General features: G+C 50.2%; 1 protein-coding gene across 1 annotated transcript in view; it reads left to right on the top strand.

Annotated features, from left to right (window-relative positions):
* Nucleotides 1–12,592: 12,592 nt before the first annotated feature.
* The window catches only part of LOC135054707 (uncharacterized), a 101,054-nt gene continuing 97,671 nt past the window's right edge, over nucleotides 12,593–15,975 (top strand). The window contains exon 1 of the mRNA XM_063957990.1: nucleotides 12,593–12,652. The gene's annotated coding sequence lies outside the window, so the exon portion shown is untranslated. The remainder of the gene's footprint in view (nucleotides 12,653–15,975) is intronic.

Consider the following 15,975-nt stretch of genomic DNA (forward strand, 5'->3'; position numbering starts at 1 on the left):
TTTCCCCAGGGGCCATAAGACACTGGATAATTTGCTTGCTGCACAATAATTATCCTAAATAAAATGTTAATGTGTAAAAAGGCTCTCTACCTGCCGTAATGTGTGTAAAAGGGGCTCTACCTGGTGTAGTGTGTGTAAGTGGCGCAATTTGAATAATGGAGACTATTGTGCAGCCTAATATGAATCTGTATTATTTTTTGCCCACACCCCTTCCACATGAAGCCACGTCCCTATATTTCTCTGACGTCCTAGTGGATGCTGGGAACTCCGTAAGGACCATGGGGAATAGACGGGCTCCGCAGGAGACTGGGCACTCTAAAATAAAGATTAGGTACTATCTGGTGTGCACTGGCTCCTCCCTCTATGCCCCTTCTCCAGACCTCAGTTAGAATCTGTGCCCGGCCAGAGCTGGGTGCTCCTAGTGGGCTCTCCTGAGCTTGCTAGAAAAGAAAGTATTTGTTAGGTTTTTTATTTTCAGTGAGATCTGCTGGCAACAGACTCACTGCTACGTGGGACTGAGGGGAGAGAAGCAAACCTACCTGCTTGCAGCTAGCTTGTGCTTCTTAGGCTACTGGACACCATTAGCTCCAGAGGGTTCGAACACAGGGCCTGACCTCGATCGTCCGTTCCCGGAGCCGCGCCGCCGTCCCCCTTGCAGAGCCAGAAGACAGAAGAGAAGCGATGAAATCGGTGGCAGAAGACTCCTGTCTTCATTAAGGTAGCGCACAGCACTGCAGCTGTGCGCCATTGCTCCCACCGCACACCACACACTCCGGTCACTGTAGGGTGCAGGGCGCTGGGGGGGGGGCGCCCTGGGCAGCAATTATAATACCTTTTGGCATAAAATACACATAATACAGTCTGTTAACTGTATATGTGTAAAACCCCCCGCCATTAAGTTACAGAAAACGCGGGACAGAAGCCCGCCGCTGAGGGGGCGGGGCCTTCTTCCTCAGCACACCAGCGCCATTTTCCCTTTACAGCTCCGCTGGAAGCAGCTCCCCATGCTCTCCCCTGCAGTATCCTGATACAAGAAGGGTAAAAAAGAGAGGGGGGGCACATAAATTTAGGCGGAAATAAGATATTAAGCAGCTATTGGGTAAATCACTTTTTATAGTGTGAATCCCTGTGTTATATAGCGCTGTGGTGTGTGCTGGCATACTCTCTCTCTGTCTCCCCAAAGGACTTTGTGGGGTCCTGTCCTCAGTCTGAGCATTCCCTGTGTGTGTGCGGTTTGTCGGTACGGCTGTGTCGACATGTTTGATGAGTAGGGTTACGTGGAGGCGGAGCAGGGGCAGATAAATGTGGTGTCGCCCCCGACGGGGCCGACACCTGATTGGATGGATATGTGGAAGGTCTTAACCGACAGTGTCAACTCCTTACATAAAAGGTTCGATGACGCAGCAGCCTTGGGACAGCCGGGGTCTCAGCCCGCGCCTGCCCAGGCGACTCAGAAGCCGTCGGGGGCTCATAAACGCCCGCTAGCTCAGATGGTAGACACAGATGTCGACACGGAGTCTGACTCCAGTGTAGATGAGGATGAGACAAATGTACAGTCTACAAAGGCCATCCGATGCATGATTACTGCAATGAAAGATGTATTGCACATTTCTGACGTTAACCCGGTTATCACCAAGAGGGGTATTATGTTTGGGGAGAAAAAGCAGCCAGTGACTTTTCCCCCATCTGATGAATTAAATGAATTACGTGAGGAAGCGTGGAGTTCCCCTGATAAGAAACTAGTGATTTTAAGAGGTTACTGATGGCGTACCCTTTCCCGCCAACGGATAGGTTACGTTGGGAAACATCCCCTAGGGTGGACAAGGCGCTCACACGCTTATCTAAAAGGGTGGCACTGCCGTCTCAGGATACGGCCGCCCTAAAGGAGCCTGCGGATAGAAAGCAGGAAGCTATCCTGAAGTCTATGTATACAGACTCTGGTACTCTACTGAGACCTGCTATTGCTTCAGCCTGGATGTGTAGTGCTGCTGCAGCATGGACTGATACCCTGTCAGACAACATTGATTCCCTCGACAGGGATACTGCTTTGCTAACCCTCGAACATATAAAAGACGTTGTCTTATATATGCGGGATGCCCAGAGGGACATTTGCCTGCTGACATCTAGAATTAATGCAATGTCCATTTCTGCCAGGAGAGTATTATGGACTCGGCAGTGGACAGGTGATGCTGATTCTAAAAAACACATGGAGGTTTTACCTTATAAGGGTGAGGAATTGTTTGGGGACGGTCTCTCGGACCTCGTATCCACAGCAACAGCTGGGAAGTCGACTTTTTTGCCTCAGGTTCCCTCACAGCCTAAGAAAGCACCGTATTATCAAATGCAGTCCTTTCGGCCTCAGAAAGGCAAGCGGGTCAGAGGAGCATCCTTTCTGGCCAGAGGCAAGGGTAGAGGAAAGCAGCTGCACCAGGCAGCCAGTTCCCAGGAACAAAAATCCTCCCCTGCTTCCACTAAGTACACCGCATGACGTTGGGGCTCCACAGGCGGAGCCAGGTGCGGTGTGGGCGCGTCTCCGAAACTTCAGCAACCAGTGGGTTCGCTCACAAGTGGATCTCTGGGCTGTACAAATTGTATCTCAGGGATACAAGCTGGAGTTCGAGGCGACTCCCCCTCGCCGTTACCTCAAATCTGCCTTGCCAGCTGCTCCCAGGGAAAGGGAGGTAGTACTGGCGGCAATTCACAAGCTGTACCTCCAGCAGGTGATAATCAAGGTCCCCCTTCTTCAACAGGGAAGGGGTTACTATTCCACAATGTTTGTGGTACCGAGACCGGACGGTTCGGTGAGACCCATTCTGAATTTAAAGTCCTTGAACACTTATATAAAGAAGTTCAAGTTCAAAATGGAATCACTCAGAGCGGTCATTGCAAGCCTGGAAGAGGGGGATTTTATGGTGTCGCTGGACATCAAAGATGCTTACTTGCATGTCCCCATTTACCCACCTCACCAGGAGTACCTCAGATTTGTGGTACAGGACTGTCATTACCAATTCCAGACGTTGCCGTTTGGCCTGTCCATGGCAACGAGAATATTTACCAAGGTAATGGCCGAAATGATGATACTCCTTCGGAAGAAGGGAGTTATTATTATCCTGTACTTGGACGATCTCCTCATAAAGGCGAGGTCCAGAGAGCAGTTGTTGGTCAGCGTAGCACTCTCTCAGGAAGTGTTGCAACAGCACGGCTGGATTCTGAATATCCCAAAGTCGCAGCTGATTCCTGCGACGCGTCTGCTTTTCCTGGGCATGATTCTGGACACAGAACAGAAGAAGGTGTTTCTCCCGGTGGAGAAGGCCCAGGAATTAGCATCTCTGGTCAGGGACCTCCTGAAACCAAAAAAGGTATCGGTGCATCACTGCACGCGAGTCCTGGGAAAGATGGTGGCTTCTTACGAAGCAATTCCCTTCGGCAGGTTCCATGCAAGGATCTTTCAGTGGGATCTGTTGGACAAATGGTCCGGATCGCATCTTCAGATGCATCGGTTGATCACCCTGTCCCCAAGGGCCAGGGTGTCTCTGCTGTGGTGGCTGCAGAGTGCTCATCTTCTCGAGGGCCGCAGGTTCGGCATACAGGACTGGGTCCTGGTGACCACGGATGCAAGCCTCCGAGGATGGGGGGGCAGTCACTCAGGGAAGAAACTTTCAAGGACAGTGGTCAAGTCTGGAGACTTCACTACACATAAATATACTGGAACTAAGGGCCATTTACAACGCCCTGAGGCAAGCAGAGCCCCTGCTTCAAAACCAACCAGTACTGATTCAGTCAGACAACATCACGGCGGTCGCCCATGTAAACCGCCAGGGCGGCACAAGAAGCAGGATGGCAATGGCAGAAGCCACAAGGATTCTTCGATGGGCGGAGAATCACGTGCTAGCACTGTCAGCAGTGTTCATTCCGGGAGTGGACAACTGGGAAGCAGACTTCCTCAGCAGGCACGACCTCCACCCGGGAGAGTGGGGACTTCATCAAGAAGTCTTCACACAGATTGTAAATCGCTGGGAACTGCCACAGGTGGACATGATGGCGTCCCGCCTCAACAAAAAGCTAAAAAAATATTGCGCCAGGTCAAGTGACCCTCAGGCGATAGCGGTGGACGCACTAATGACACCATGGGTGTACCAGTCGGTTTATGTGTTCCCTCCTCTTCCTCTCATACCCAAGGTACTGAGGATAGTAAGAAAGAGAGGAGTAAGAACTATACTCATCGTTCCGGATTGGCCAAGAAGAACTTGGTACCCAGAACTTCAAGAAATGATCTCAGAGGACCCATGGCCTCTGCCTCTCAGACAGGACCTGTTACAGCAGGGGCCCTGTCTGTTCCAAGACTTACCGCGGCTGCGTTTGACGGCATGGCGGTTGAACGCCGGATCCTAGCGGAAAAGGGCATTCCGGATGAAGTTATTCCTACGCTGATAAAGGCTAGGAAAGACGTGACAGCAAAACATTATCACCGTATATGGCGAAAATTTGTTGCTTGGTGTGAGGCCAGGAAGGCCCCTACAGAGGAATTCCAGCTGGGTCGATTCCTGCACTTCCTACAGTCAGGAGTGACTATGGGCCTAAAATTAGGATCCATAAAGGTCCAGATTTCGGCCCTATCTATTTTCTTTCAAAAAGAACTGGCTTCACTGCCTGAAGTTCAGACGTTTGTTAAGGGAGTGCTGCATATTCAGCCCCCTTTTGTGCCTCCAGTGGCACCTTGGGATCTTAACGTTGTGTTGGATTTCCTGAAATCACACTGGTTTGAGCCACTTAAGACCGTGGAGCTAAAGTATCTCACGTGGAAGGTGGTCATGCTGTTGGCTTTGGCTTCAGCTAGGCATGTGTCAGAATTGGCGGCTTTGTCATGTAAAAGCCCATATCTGATCTTCCATATGGACAGGGCAGAATTGAGGACTTGTCCCCAATTTCTCCCAAAGGTGGTATCAGCGTTTCATTTGACCCAACCTATTGTGGTGCCTGCGGCTACTCGGGACTTGGAGGCTTCCAAGTTGCTGGACGTAGTCCGGGCTTTGAAAATTTATGTTTCCAGGACGGCTGGAGTCAGGAAAACTGACTCGCTATTTATCCTGTATGCACCCAACAAGCTGGGTGCTCCTGCTTCAAAGCAAACTATTGCTCGCTGGATCTGTTGCACGATTCAGCTGGCACATTCTACGGCTGGACTGCCGCATCCTAAATCAGTAAAAGCCCATTCCACAAGGAAGGTGGGCTCTTCTTGGGCGGCTGCCCGAGGGGTCTCGGCTTTACAGCTTTGCCGAGCTGCTACTTGGTCGGGTTCAAACACATTTGCTAAATTCTACAAGTTTGATACCCTGGCTGAGGAGGACCTTGAGTTTGCTCATTCGGTGCTGCAGAGTCATCCGCACTCTCCCGCCCGTTTGGGAGCTTTGGTATAATACCCATGGTCCTTACGGAGTTCCCAGCATCCACTAGGACGTCAGAGAAAATAAGAATTTACTCACCGGTAATTCTATTTCTCGTAGTCCGTAGTGGATGCTGGGCGCCCGTCCCAAGTGCGGACTCTCTGCAATACATGTATATAGTTATTGCTTCACTAAAGGGTTATTGTTATAAGCCATCCTATCACTGACCTGGTTTGGGAGTGTTGTGGACTCGGGGCTTCTTCCGATGACCGGGAAGAGGAACCGCTACTGGGTCGCAGTAGAGATGGCCGGATGTAGGTCTTCCTCATGCAGGATTAAGACGGCAGGCAGGAAGCACAGAGGAATTCTTGAAGGTCTCCTGAAAGACAAGACTTGTAGAAATACTGAAGGCTGAGGTACTGAGATATTGAGGGCACTGTGGTGTTGGAGACACTGTGGTGTTGGAGGCACTGAGGTGCTGGGAGTACAGGGAGTGCTGGGAGGCACTCGGAGGCACGAGGGTGCTTGGAGGCACGGAGGTGCTTGGAGGCACGAGGTAATTGGAGGCACGGAGGTGCTTGGAGGCACGGGGGTGCTTGGAGGCACGAGGTGCTTGGAGGCACGGAGGTGTTTGGAGGCACGAGGTGCTTGGAGGCACGAGGTGCTTGGAGGCAGGGAGGTGCTTGGAGGCACGAGGTAATTGGAGGCACGGAGGTGCTTGGAGGCACGGAGGTGCTTGGAGGCACGATGTAATTGGAGGCACGAGGTAATTGGAGGCACGGAGGTGCTTGGAGGCACAGAGGTGTTTGGAGGCAACAAGGTGTTTGGAGGCACGAAGGTATTTGGAGACACCAAGGTGTTTGGAGGCACGAGGTGCTTGGAGGCACGGAGGTACTTGGAGGCACGGAGGTGCTTGGAGGCACGGAGGTACTTGGAGGCACAGAGGTACTTGGAGGCACGGAGGTGCTTGGAGGCACGAGGTGCTTGGAGGCAAGGAGGTGCTTGGAGGCAGGGAGGTACTTGGAGGAATGGAGGTGCTTGGAGGCACGGAGGTGCTCGGAGGCACGGAGGTACTTGGAGGCACGGGGTGCTTGGAGGCACGGGGTGCTTGGAGGCACAGGATGCTTGGAGGCACAGGATGCTTGTAGGCACAGGATGCTTGTAGGCACAGGAGATCACAGGGACGAGGGAGCTCTGGAATCACAGCTTCCGCAGGAGAAACGAAGATACTCAGGCACCGGATCTCTGCCTGGTGTCTGGTTTTAAATCCCCCGCCCTAGCCTGATTGGCGGAGCAGGCAGGTGACGTCAGATCTGCTCCGCCTCCTTGCCCTCGCTTATGATGGCGGCGTCCTTGCTTCCGGGAAGCCGCCGGAGGGACGCGCCGACCCGCCGCCGAAGCCGGAGACCGCCAGGAGAAGAGAGGCGCCGGGCAGACCAGGCCACCCGCAGGGACAAGCGCGGTCGCCGCTGCCCGAGGTGCGTGACACATCCGTTGAGTGAGGCTCAGTTGTTGTTCATACTGTTAACTGGGTATGTTTATCACAAGTTGTACAGTGTGATTGGTGTGGCTGGTATGAGTCTTACCCTGGATTCCAAATCCTTTCCTTGTTGTGTCAGCTCTTCCGGGCATCATAGTTTCCCTAACTGAGGTCGGGAGGAGGGGCATAGAGGGAGGAGCCAGTGCACACCAGATAGTGCCTGATCTTTCTTTTAGAGTGCCCAGTCTCCTGCGGAGCCCGTCTATTCCCCATGGTCATTACGGAGTTCCCAGCATCCACTACGGACTACGAGAAATAGAATTACCGGTGAGTAAATTCTTATTTTTTGGCAAGTGGGGGGAGCTGCTATTTTGTATGTGGCCCTCGGATACTGACAGGAAATGTCAAGTGGCCCCTCAGCTGAAATAATTGCCCATCCCTGCAATACACAGACACACAAAGGTTTCCACACAGAGAAGGATTTAAGGAACATTCACTATTATTATTGGGGTCAAGTCAATTGAGAGCAGATTGAATAACGCCTGAGAGGGGGCTCCAGGGGATATTCAATTCAGCAAAATGTTACCCCTGATGAGAGGCTTTCTTCTATCACCCCTCTGAGGGTGTGAGCACAATTCCGGCAAGACTAGGTCAGCAATGCTGCTTTAGCTTCACGCAAATATCATTGCAGCGAGGCACCCACGAGTATGGACATTCTCTGACTTAGCATCGTCCTGAATTGAATAGCTCTGGCAGCATCCTTCCAGCGCTATTCAATTTACTCTGAATTGAATTGTCCCCATTAAATTATTATTATCCTTTATTTATATGGTGCCACAAGGGGTCTGCAGCGCCAAAGTACATAATCAGAAACTAGGAACACAGCAAGAAAAAAAAAATGACTTTGGACAATGAACGGATGACTATTGACCATCGATGTTTCCAAATCATCAATGGTGTATGGCCAGTATCCGGTCTTTAGGTCGACATCACTTAGGTCAACATTACATAGGTCAACCGCTATTGGTTGACGTGGTCAATAGGTCAAAATGGTCAGTAGGTCGCCGTGGCAAAGGTCGACACATAAAAAGGTCGACATGAGTTTTTCACATTTTTTTTCCATTTTTCCCCCCTTTTTAATACTTTATGATCCACGTGGACTACAATTGGGAATAGTAACCTGTGCCGAGCGCAGCGGTAGCGTAGTGAGGCACCTTGCCCGAAGCATGGCGTGCAAAGTGAACCATGCGAGGGGACACTGTGCACTAACTGTGGTTTCCGTTCACTTTACGAAGAAAACAACACAAAAAAAACTCACGTTTATCTTTTTCCATGTTGGCATATTCCATGTTGACCTATTTCAGGTGTCGACCTATTCACTGTCGACTCTATGATCCACACCTGTATGGCCAATGGTAAATACATTTGCTATCTTTGAGGGAGAACCAGATGGTTTTCCACCATTGATGGTACAGAGAACTACCCTATGGTTCTGGTTTATTTCCACAACCCCCCCCTGCCCACCCCCCCCACCTGCACGACACCTGTAAAGTTCTGCCTCCAGTTTCTGATTGGCTCATGGCCTATCCCACACATATTAATTGATACATAGGCCCCCAAATGAGAAAAGAGATGTGGTGATTTCTATACAAATCACTGCTTCCCATTTCTAACCCGCAATCGAATACCAAAACCTTGCAGCAGTTGGTCCCCCCCCCCCCCCCCCCTATATATAAACCCTGATTGTTAGCACACATTTTAGAGGGGGTACACACGGAGAGATCCGTTCTTAAAATCTAAGCAATCTGACCAGATGGCTTAGATTTTAAGCACATATCTCTCGTGTGTATGCTCCCAGCGATAGCGATGTGCGGCCCCGCGCGTCGCTATCGCCGGTACTAGATTGGCCCGAGGGCAGAGAGATGTGTGCTGAGCGGTCTGTGATAGATCACTCAGCACACATCTTTGCCAATGTGTACTGTTCTTTATGGATTTGTATTTAAACAAACATTGCATTATAATAATTATATATGAGCATGGGTGTAACTCCCAGAGGCAATAGAGACGCCTGCCTCCAGGCTCCAAGCCCTGAAGGGGCATCTGCACGTACAGCAGCACCTGTGTGGTTCACAGCGAGATCTAAGGGTCACCGCTGTTCCTCCAATGGAGCTCTGCAATGTACCCGCTGCTGCTGCAGAGTTACTCATCTCTGTCCCAGGAGCCCTGTAACCCCTGCAATAGGGGACAGGACGGCTCCCACCTGGTAACCCTAAATCTGCGCTGCAGCAAGTAATGGGGCACTTACAGCTGCTGATGGACTGCAAGATGGGACACACCGGTGACCAGATACTGCAGACAGCGGAATCACAGCATAACTGGAGACCAACCAATTCACTGATGCCTCCGGTCCCTGTAGACCGACTGAGAGCAATGTCTAGATATATAGAGATATATAGAGTTATATAGAGATATAGAGATATAGAGAGATAGATAGAGAGATAGATAGAGAGATAGATAGATAGATAGATAGATAGATAGATAGATAGATAGATAGATAGATAGATAGATAGATAGATAGACATACAGTATCATACACACAGACACACACCATATTTGTTTACTCTTTTTCAAGGAGGGAACCAAACTCCAACTTGCCAACTGGGACGATTTTTTACGCCCCTGGATATGAGAGAAACATGAGTATATGGCTACATAGCATTTGTCTCATGGAGGAGTGTGACCGGCCTGACCCATATCAGGGAGATAAGAGACACATGTTACCCCACTAGGACACCTCCTGCTGATTAATCACCTTGCTGGATAATCAGCCATGGTCACACAGAGACACCTTTCATGCTCATGTAATCACACACTGTCCTATAGTGATCCTATAGTGAGACATATCTGTAAGTATTTACCTCATTACAACTATTAGTAGTATGAGTATACGGGAAAATATATAGAAATGCAAATTTTAGCTGATATATGAGGAAATAAATACTCACTACTGTTAGTGGATTACTGTGGGTTGGATACATGTGTAACCCTATGAGGTCAGGATATTGGCTGTACATGGATATCACGTCACAGTCTATGGTACCATCACTGATAGGACACATTGGCCAGGATTCAGATTCAGTTGCAGTTTTGCTAATTCAATTGCGATGGCATCGCTGAATAAGGGAAGCCCCTGCAGCCTGGCTGAGAAGACAGTCGGGCCATTGTCACTGTCCCCATCGCAGCGGCCACATTTGACCCCCCGAATATGGCCCGGACCCGCCCCCATTTTCAGCACCATGCCGCCTCAACACCATGTCACCGTCCCACAAATGTCTCTGCCTGTCAATTAGGCGTTCGCATTACTGAGAGGCCTGCGCACTGGGCCAATAGTCGGGAGTATGTGATCATATCTCAGATACGACGCATAGTGAATGAGGCCCATTATTCTATATATAGATGCTACTGGAATTTCATACTCGCCTTAGAATCCGTTCATTTTTGCACTTTATATTTTACTACATTCATTTTCAAGAAGCTAATTAATTTTTTTTTATATTTTAATAGGCTTCCGATACTATCCCTAACTGGGACACTCATGGATTACACAGGTTCTGTGGCTTATTAGAACCAGGTGACATGCAGACTTGTAGTCAGCCAGCCACAGAACCTGCGTAATTCATTAGTGTCCCGATGTAAGGAATAGTATGGGAAGCCTAAATTGTCATAATATATGATCCCTAGAGCAGGCATGTCCAAACTGCGTGCCTCCAGCTGTTGTGAAACTACATATCCCAGCATGCCCTGACAGTTTTGCTGTCAGAGAATGCTAAAGCTGTGTCAGGGCATGCTGAGATGTGTAGTTTCTCAACAGCTGGAGGGCCGCAGTTTGGACATGCCTGCCCTAGAGGATCGTTATAGTCACAACACTGCTGCATGGACTCAATATCAGTTGATGAGCCGTATACAGGTGATACCTCTCCTGATTCAGAGATGTATGAGAATCCAATGGTTTACGCACATCTCTGATGCAATGACGATCACAGAGCCCCATTAGCAGAGACATCAGTGACATGCTGCGGCTGTTTGGGGGTGGGGGCGGTGAGCGTTTTTCCATACGGTCAGTGGCGCTGAGAAGGGGGAGTGGGTACTCTTTACTTGGCCCCACCCCCTGTCTGTTGGCAGTGGCAGCCTCTCCCCCTGTGTGATATGTGGGGGGAAGCAATCCCCACCACTGAACCTACTGCTCACCCAGCGTGTGGCACAGACACCTTCTTAAAAAAAATCTTAAGGAGGAGAGCTGGTCACACCTCCCTGCATTGGCCACACCCCCTCTGATTACCTCAGCTGTCGGCGCCCCTGCATACGGGATCATGTCGGCACTATTTTGTGGGTGTTCCTAGGCCAAGTTCTGCATCATCCTGTCCTCTGCTGCGTGATTACACCGGAGATCCTGAGGAAATAAAGGTGACTCCGATGTCTGATGATCCGATGTTACATCACTGGATGCAGCAGCAGATCAGAGAAGCCGGCAGGTGGCGGATACTTCCACAAGACTTCTCCTGCGGCATTAACCCAAAACACAGCTGCTGTGTAACTGCGCCCACCTCTGAATCCCCCCCACTGTGTCCTTGTTATTCTATGATATGCAGCAGCGTGTATCCCGTGTTCTGCAATGTGTCGCACTGGGAGCTTTGCACGTTTCCTTGTTTAGCTTATGTCTGTAGAATGTAAGCTCTCACGAGCAGGGCCCTCTTCCCTCATGTGCTTCTCCTTCTCTTACTTACACTATCACCATACTATCACCTTCTCCATTCTCTCTAATCCTTGCTTTCTGCCGCTTACGGATCAATAGATCTACAGTAATAAGGTCTACAAGCATTAGGTCGGCACCATATGATTGACAGTGAAAAGGTCGACGTGGTCATTAGGTCGATCTATGAAAGGTCAACACTGGGAAAGGTCTACAGGTACAAAGGGTCGACACATGCAAAGGTCGACATGGAAAATGGTTGGCACACCATTTGTGCATTTTTTGTGACGTTTCCACCATCTCAGGACGTCGACCACCAATTAGAGCACCACATACCCTCACGTGGCGAGAAAGCTGCGGGCATGGTGCCTCACTCCGCTGCCGCAGCGCTCAGCACAGGTCACTATTCCCAATCGCAGTCCTCGTGGATGGTAAAGGATGAAAACGTGGACAAAAGTGAAAATAAAATAAATAACCTGTTGACTATATGTGTGTCGACCATTGGCATCTTGACCTGTCTACCATAAGCATTGTTGACCTTTCATAGGTCGAACTAATGACCATGCTGACCTTTTAGCCGTGTCGACCCTAAGGTGTTGACCTAGTGACTGTCGGATGGAGATTCTATTTATTGATCCCATTCATTTTAAACAGCGGTTTACAGAACAGCTTAGACTAGGGGTGGGCAAAATACGGCCCGCGGGCCGGATGCGGCCCGCAAACCGATCCTGCCCGGCACACTGCCTCCCACCAGCGAGCAATGACAAGCGGCCCGACCGGCAGAGCTGCTTGTCATTGCTCTGCACTGCAATACCTCCAAGCTGCCAGCGGCGCCTCTCTCCCCTGCTGCTCCTGCTGCTGCGTTGTAGCAGCCTCCTCCAGAGTCCCCAGTGACAACGGCTGTGTTCAGCCGAGAAGGGGGCGGGACTACGTGCCGATGAGGGGGCGGGGCTACACGGAACCTCAGGGGGCGGAGCTACATGGGACAAGAGCCAGACTGCTACAGATCCATCCTTCCTGCCACTGCCAGCCAGATCAGTAAGTTAATGGGAAAAGTGAAAGAAAGTAAGTGTGTGTGTGTGTGTGTGTGTGTATATTTGTGTGTGCGGGCAGTGGCGTCAGACTGTTTTTAGGTTTGGGGGAGAGATCTTTAGCTCTCGCTGTACCAACCCCTCCCGTGTTCTGTCACCATGTCACCCCCATGTTCTCTCACTGTCACCCCCTCCTCCCCGTGTTCTGTCACCGTGTCACCCCCACCATGTTCTGTCACCGTGTCACACACCCGTGTTCTGTCACTGTCACCCCCCCTCCCCGTGTTCTGTCACCGTGTCACACCCCCCATGTTCTATCACCGTGTCACCCCCACCGTGTTCTGTCACCGTGTCACACCCCCCATGTTCTGTCACCGTGTCACCCCCACCGTGTTCTGTCACTGTGTCACACCCCCCGTGTTCTGTCACTGTGTCACCCCCACCGTGTTCTGTCACTGTGTCACACCCCCCGTGTTCTGTCACCGTGTCACCCCCACCGTGTTCTGTCACTGTGTCACACTCCCTGTGTTCTGTCACTGTGTCACCCCCACCGTGTTCTGTCACCGTGTCACACCTTTCCCCAGGGGCCATAAGACACTGGATAATTTGCTTGCTGCACAATAATTATCCTAAATAAAATGTTAATGTGTAAAAAGGCTCTCTACCTGCCGTAATGTGTGTAAAGGGGCTCTACCTGGTGTAATGTGTGTAAGTGGTGCTGTGTGGCGCAATTTGAATAATGGAGACTATTGTGCAGCCTAATATGAATCTGTATTATTTTTTGCCCACACCCCTTCCACATGAAGCCACGTCCCTATATTTTTGGCAAGTGGGGCGAGCTGCTATTTTGTATGTGGCCCTCGGATACTGACAGGAAATGTCAAGTGGCCCGTCAGCTGAAATAATTGGCCACCCCTGGCTTAGACACTGATATTTATGTGAGAACTCTATGTGTTATATGTTGTGTGAATTGTGTTTCATTACATGTGGTGCTGTTATTTAGTAACTAGGTGATTCATCGCGCCCTACGGGCGCTCTTCACACTGTTGCAAGGGGCTACACCCTTTTAACCCCTGCATGTCCTTTGGGCAGGCTATATTTGTATTATATGGAGTATTACCTTCAAGCATAATGTTGTTACTGGTTAAATATTTTACGGCCAAAGGGCGTGCGATGGTCAAGGGGGCGTAGGCCCTTGCAACGCTGTGAAGAGCGGATGCAGGGCACGATGAATGACCTAGTGTGTTAATAATATGTTATGTGTACATAATATAGGTATAAAGACAATGGTGGTCATTCCGAGTTGTTTGCTTGTTGCCGTTTTTCGCAACGCAGCGATTAGGTGGAAAATGCGCATGGTACGCAGCGCGCATGCACTAAGTAAATGAACACAAAACTTGGTAGATTTACACAAGCTCGAGCAACGTTTTTTCATTGATCGAATGATCGTAGTGTGATTGACAGGAAGTGGGTGTTTCTGGGCGGAAACTGGCCGTTTTCAGGGAGTGTGCTAAAAAACGCAGGCTTGCCAGGTAAAAACGCAGGAGTGGCTGGGGAAATGGGGGAGTGGCTGGCCGAACGCAGGGCGTGTTTGTGACGTCAAAGCAGGAACAAAACAGTCTGAGCTGATCGCAATCTAGGAGTAGGTCTGGAGCTACTCAGAAACTGCAAGGAATTATTTAGTAGCGGTTCTGCTAATCTTTCGTTCGCTATTCTGCTAAACTAAGATTCACTCCCAGAGGGCGGCGGCCTAGCGTGTGCAATGCTGCTAAAAGCAGCTAGCGAGCGAACAACTCGGAATGGTAAATACCACATACACAGTGTGTGTGTGTTAGGAGATTATTCCTCATATATGGGCCAGATGTACTAAGCCTTGAAAAGTGATAAATATCACGGTGATAAAGTACCAGCCAATCGGCTCCTAACTGTCATTTTTCAAACACAGCCTGTAACATGGCAGTTAGGAGTTGATTGGCTGGCAGTTTATCACTGTGAAATTTATCACTTTACAGGCTTAGTACATCTCCCCCATATATATATATATATATATATATATATATATATATATCACTATACAGCCCCTTTCCCATATATAACATCACATAGACAGTGTGCGTGCTGGGGACTTATCCCTCATAACAGTATATGGTATTAGCCTCTCACCAGCTTCATTGTCCCCGCACACTGCACACTACAGACTCTCACTCTGCACCAGAAACAGCAACCACTGTGTTGTTTCCCGGCCGTGCAAGGCATGCCAGGAGTTGCAGTCTCCCCACAGCACTGCCATGACATCACGGTGACGCGCACCCTCCACAGTGTATAGTGCCAGATACACATATGCACCACAGTGCCAGATATGCCCCGTAATGCCAGATATACATATGCTTCACAGTGCCAGTTATACCTGTGCCCCACAGTGCCAGATATGCCCCACAATGCCAGTTATGCATATGCCCCACCCACCCCACACCTCCCACCTTTCTCCCGCTGCTCACCCGCTGCTGCTGTGTCAGGGTCGGGGGACGGAGAGGAGAGTGGAGCGCGGGCCCAACCCTCAGTGCTGCTCAGTCAGACTCCGGTGGTCTCTGGCCGCGACGTGTATTTTCTCAACTCAGCACTGGTTCGTTAACCAATCAGAGCTCGCAAACCAGCAGCCACGGTTCCTGATTGGCTGCCAGTCCACGAGCTCTGATTGGCTAACAAACCGGTGCTCAGTTGACAAGATACACGCCGTGGCCGGAGACCAAAGTCTGACTGAACAGCACTGAGGGATGGGACCGCGCTGTGCTCTCCTCTCCTTCCCTTACACAGCAGCAGGCTGGGAAGGGGAGGAGGAGCACATCGGTGGCTTTTACCGTAATATAGCCACTAACGGCGGCTATGGTGTGTGTGAGTGGCGGGCCGCGGGTACAGCGTACGGGCGGCTAGATTCTTAATGGTACACCGTAGCTGAGCGCACCACCACCACACGTGCAGGCCTTGTCTCTCCTATCCAGATCTGTGACTCTATGACTCAAAGCTCCTAGCCATGCCCAGCGCCACGCCCAGCGTTAGCAAATGAGTCATAGAGTCACAGATCTGGACAAATATATATGAAATATCTTGGTTACATCAATCTGCCAGAGCAATACCTATGACATTACATTATACGGGTGATTCAGATCCCGTAGCTAGCTATTACTAAAGGATGTGCAAAAAAATAAGATTTTACTTACCGATAAATCTATTTCTCATAGTCCGTAGTGGATGCTGGGGACTCCGTCAGGACCATGGGGAATAGCGGCTCCGCAGGAGACAGGGCACAAAAGCAAGCTTTTAGGATCACAT

This window comes from Pseudophryne corroboree, chromosome 3 (genome assembly GCF_028390025.1).
Source record: "Pseudophryne corroboree isolate aPseCor3 chromosome 3, aPseCor3.hap2, whole genome shotgun sequence".
Lineage (NCBI taxonomy): Eukaryota > Metazoa > Chordata > Amphibia > Anura > Myobatrachidae > Pseudophryne > Pseudophryne corroboree.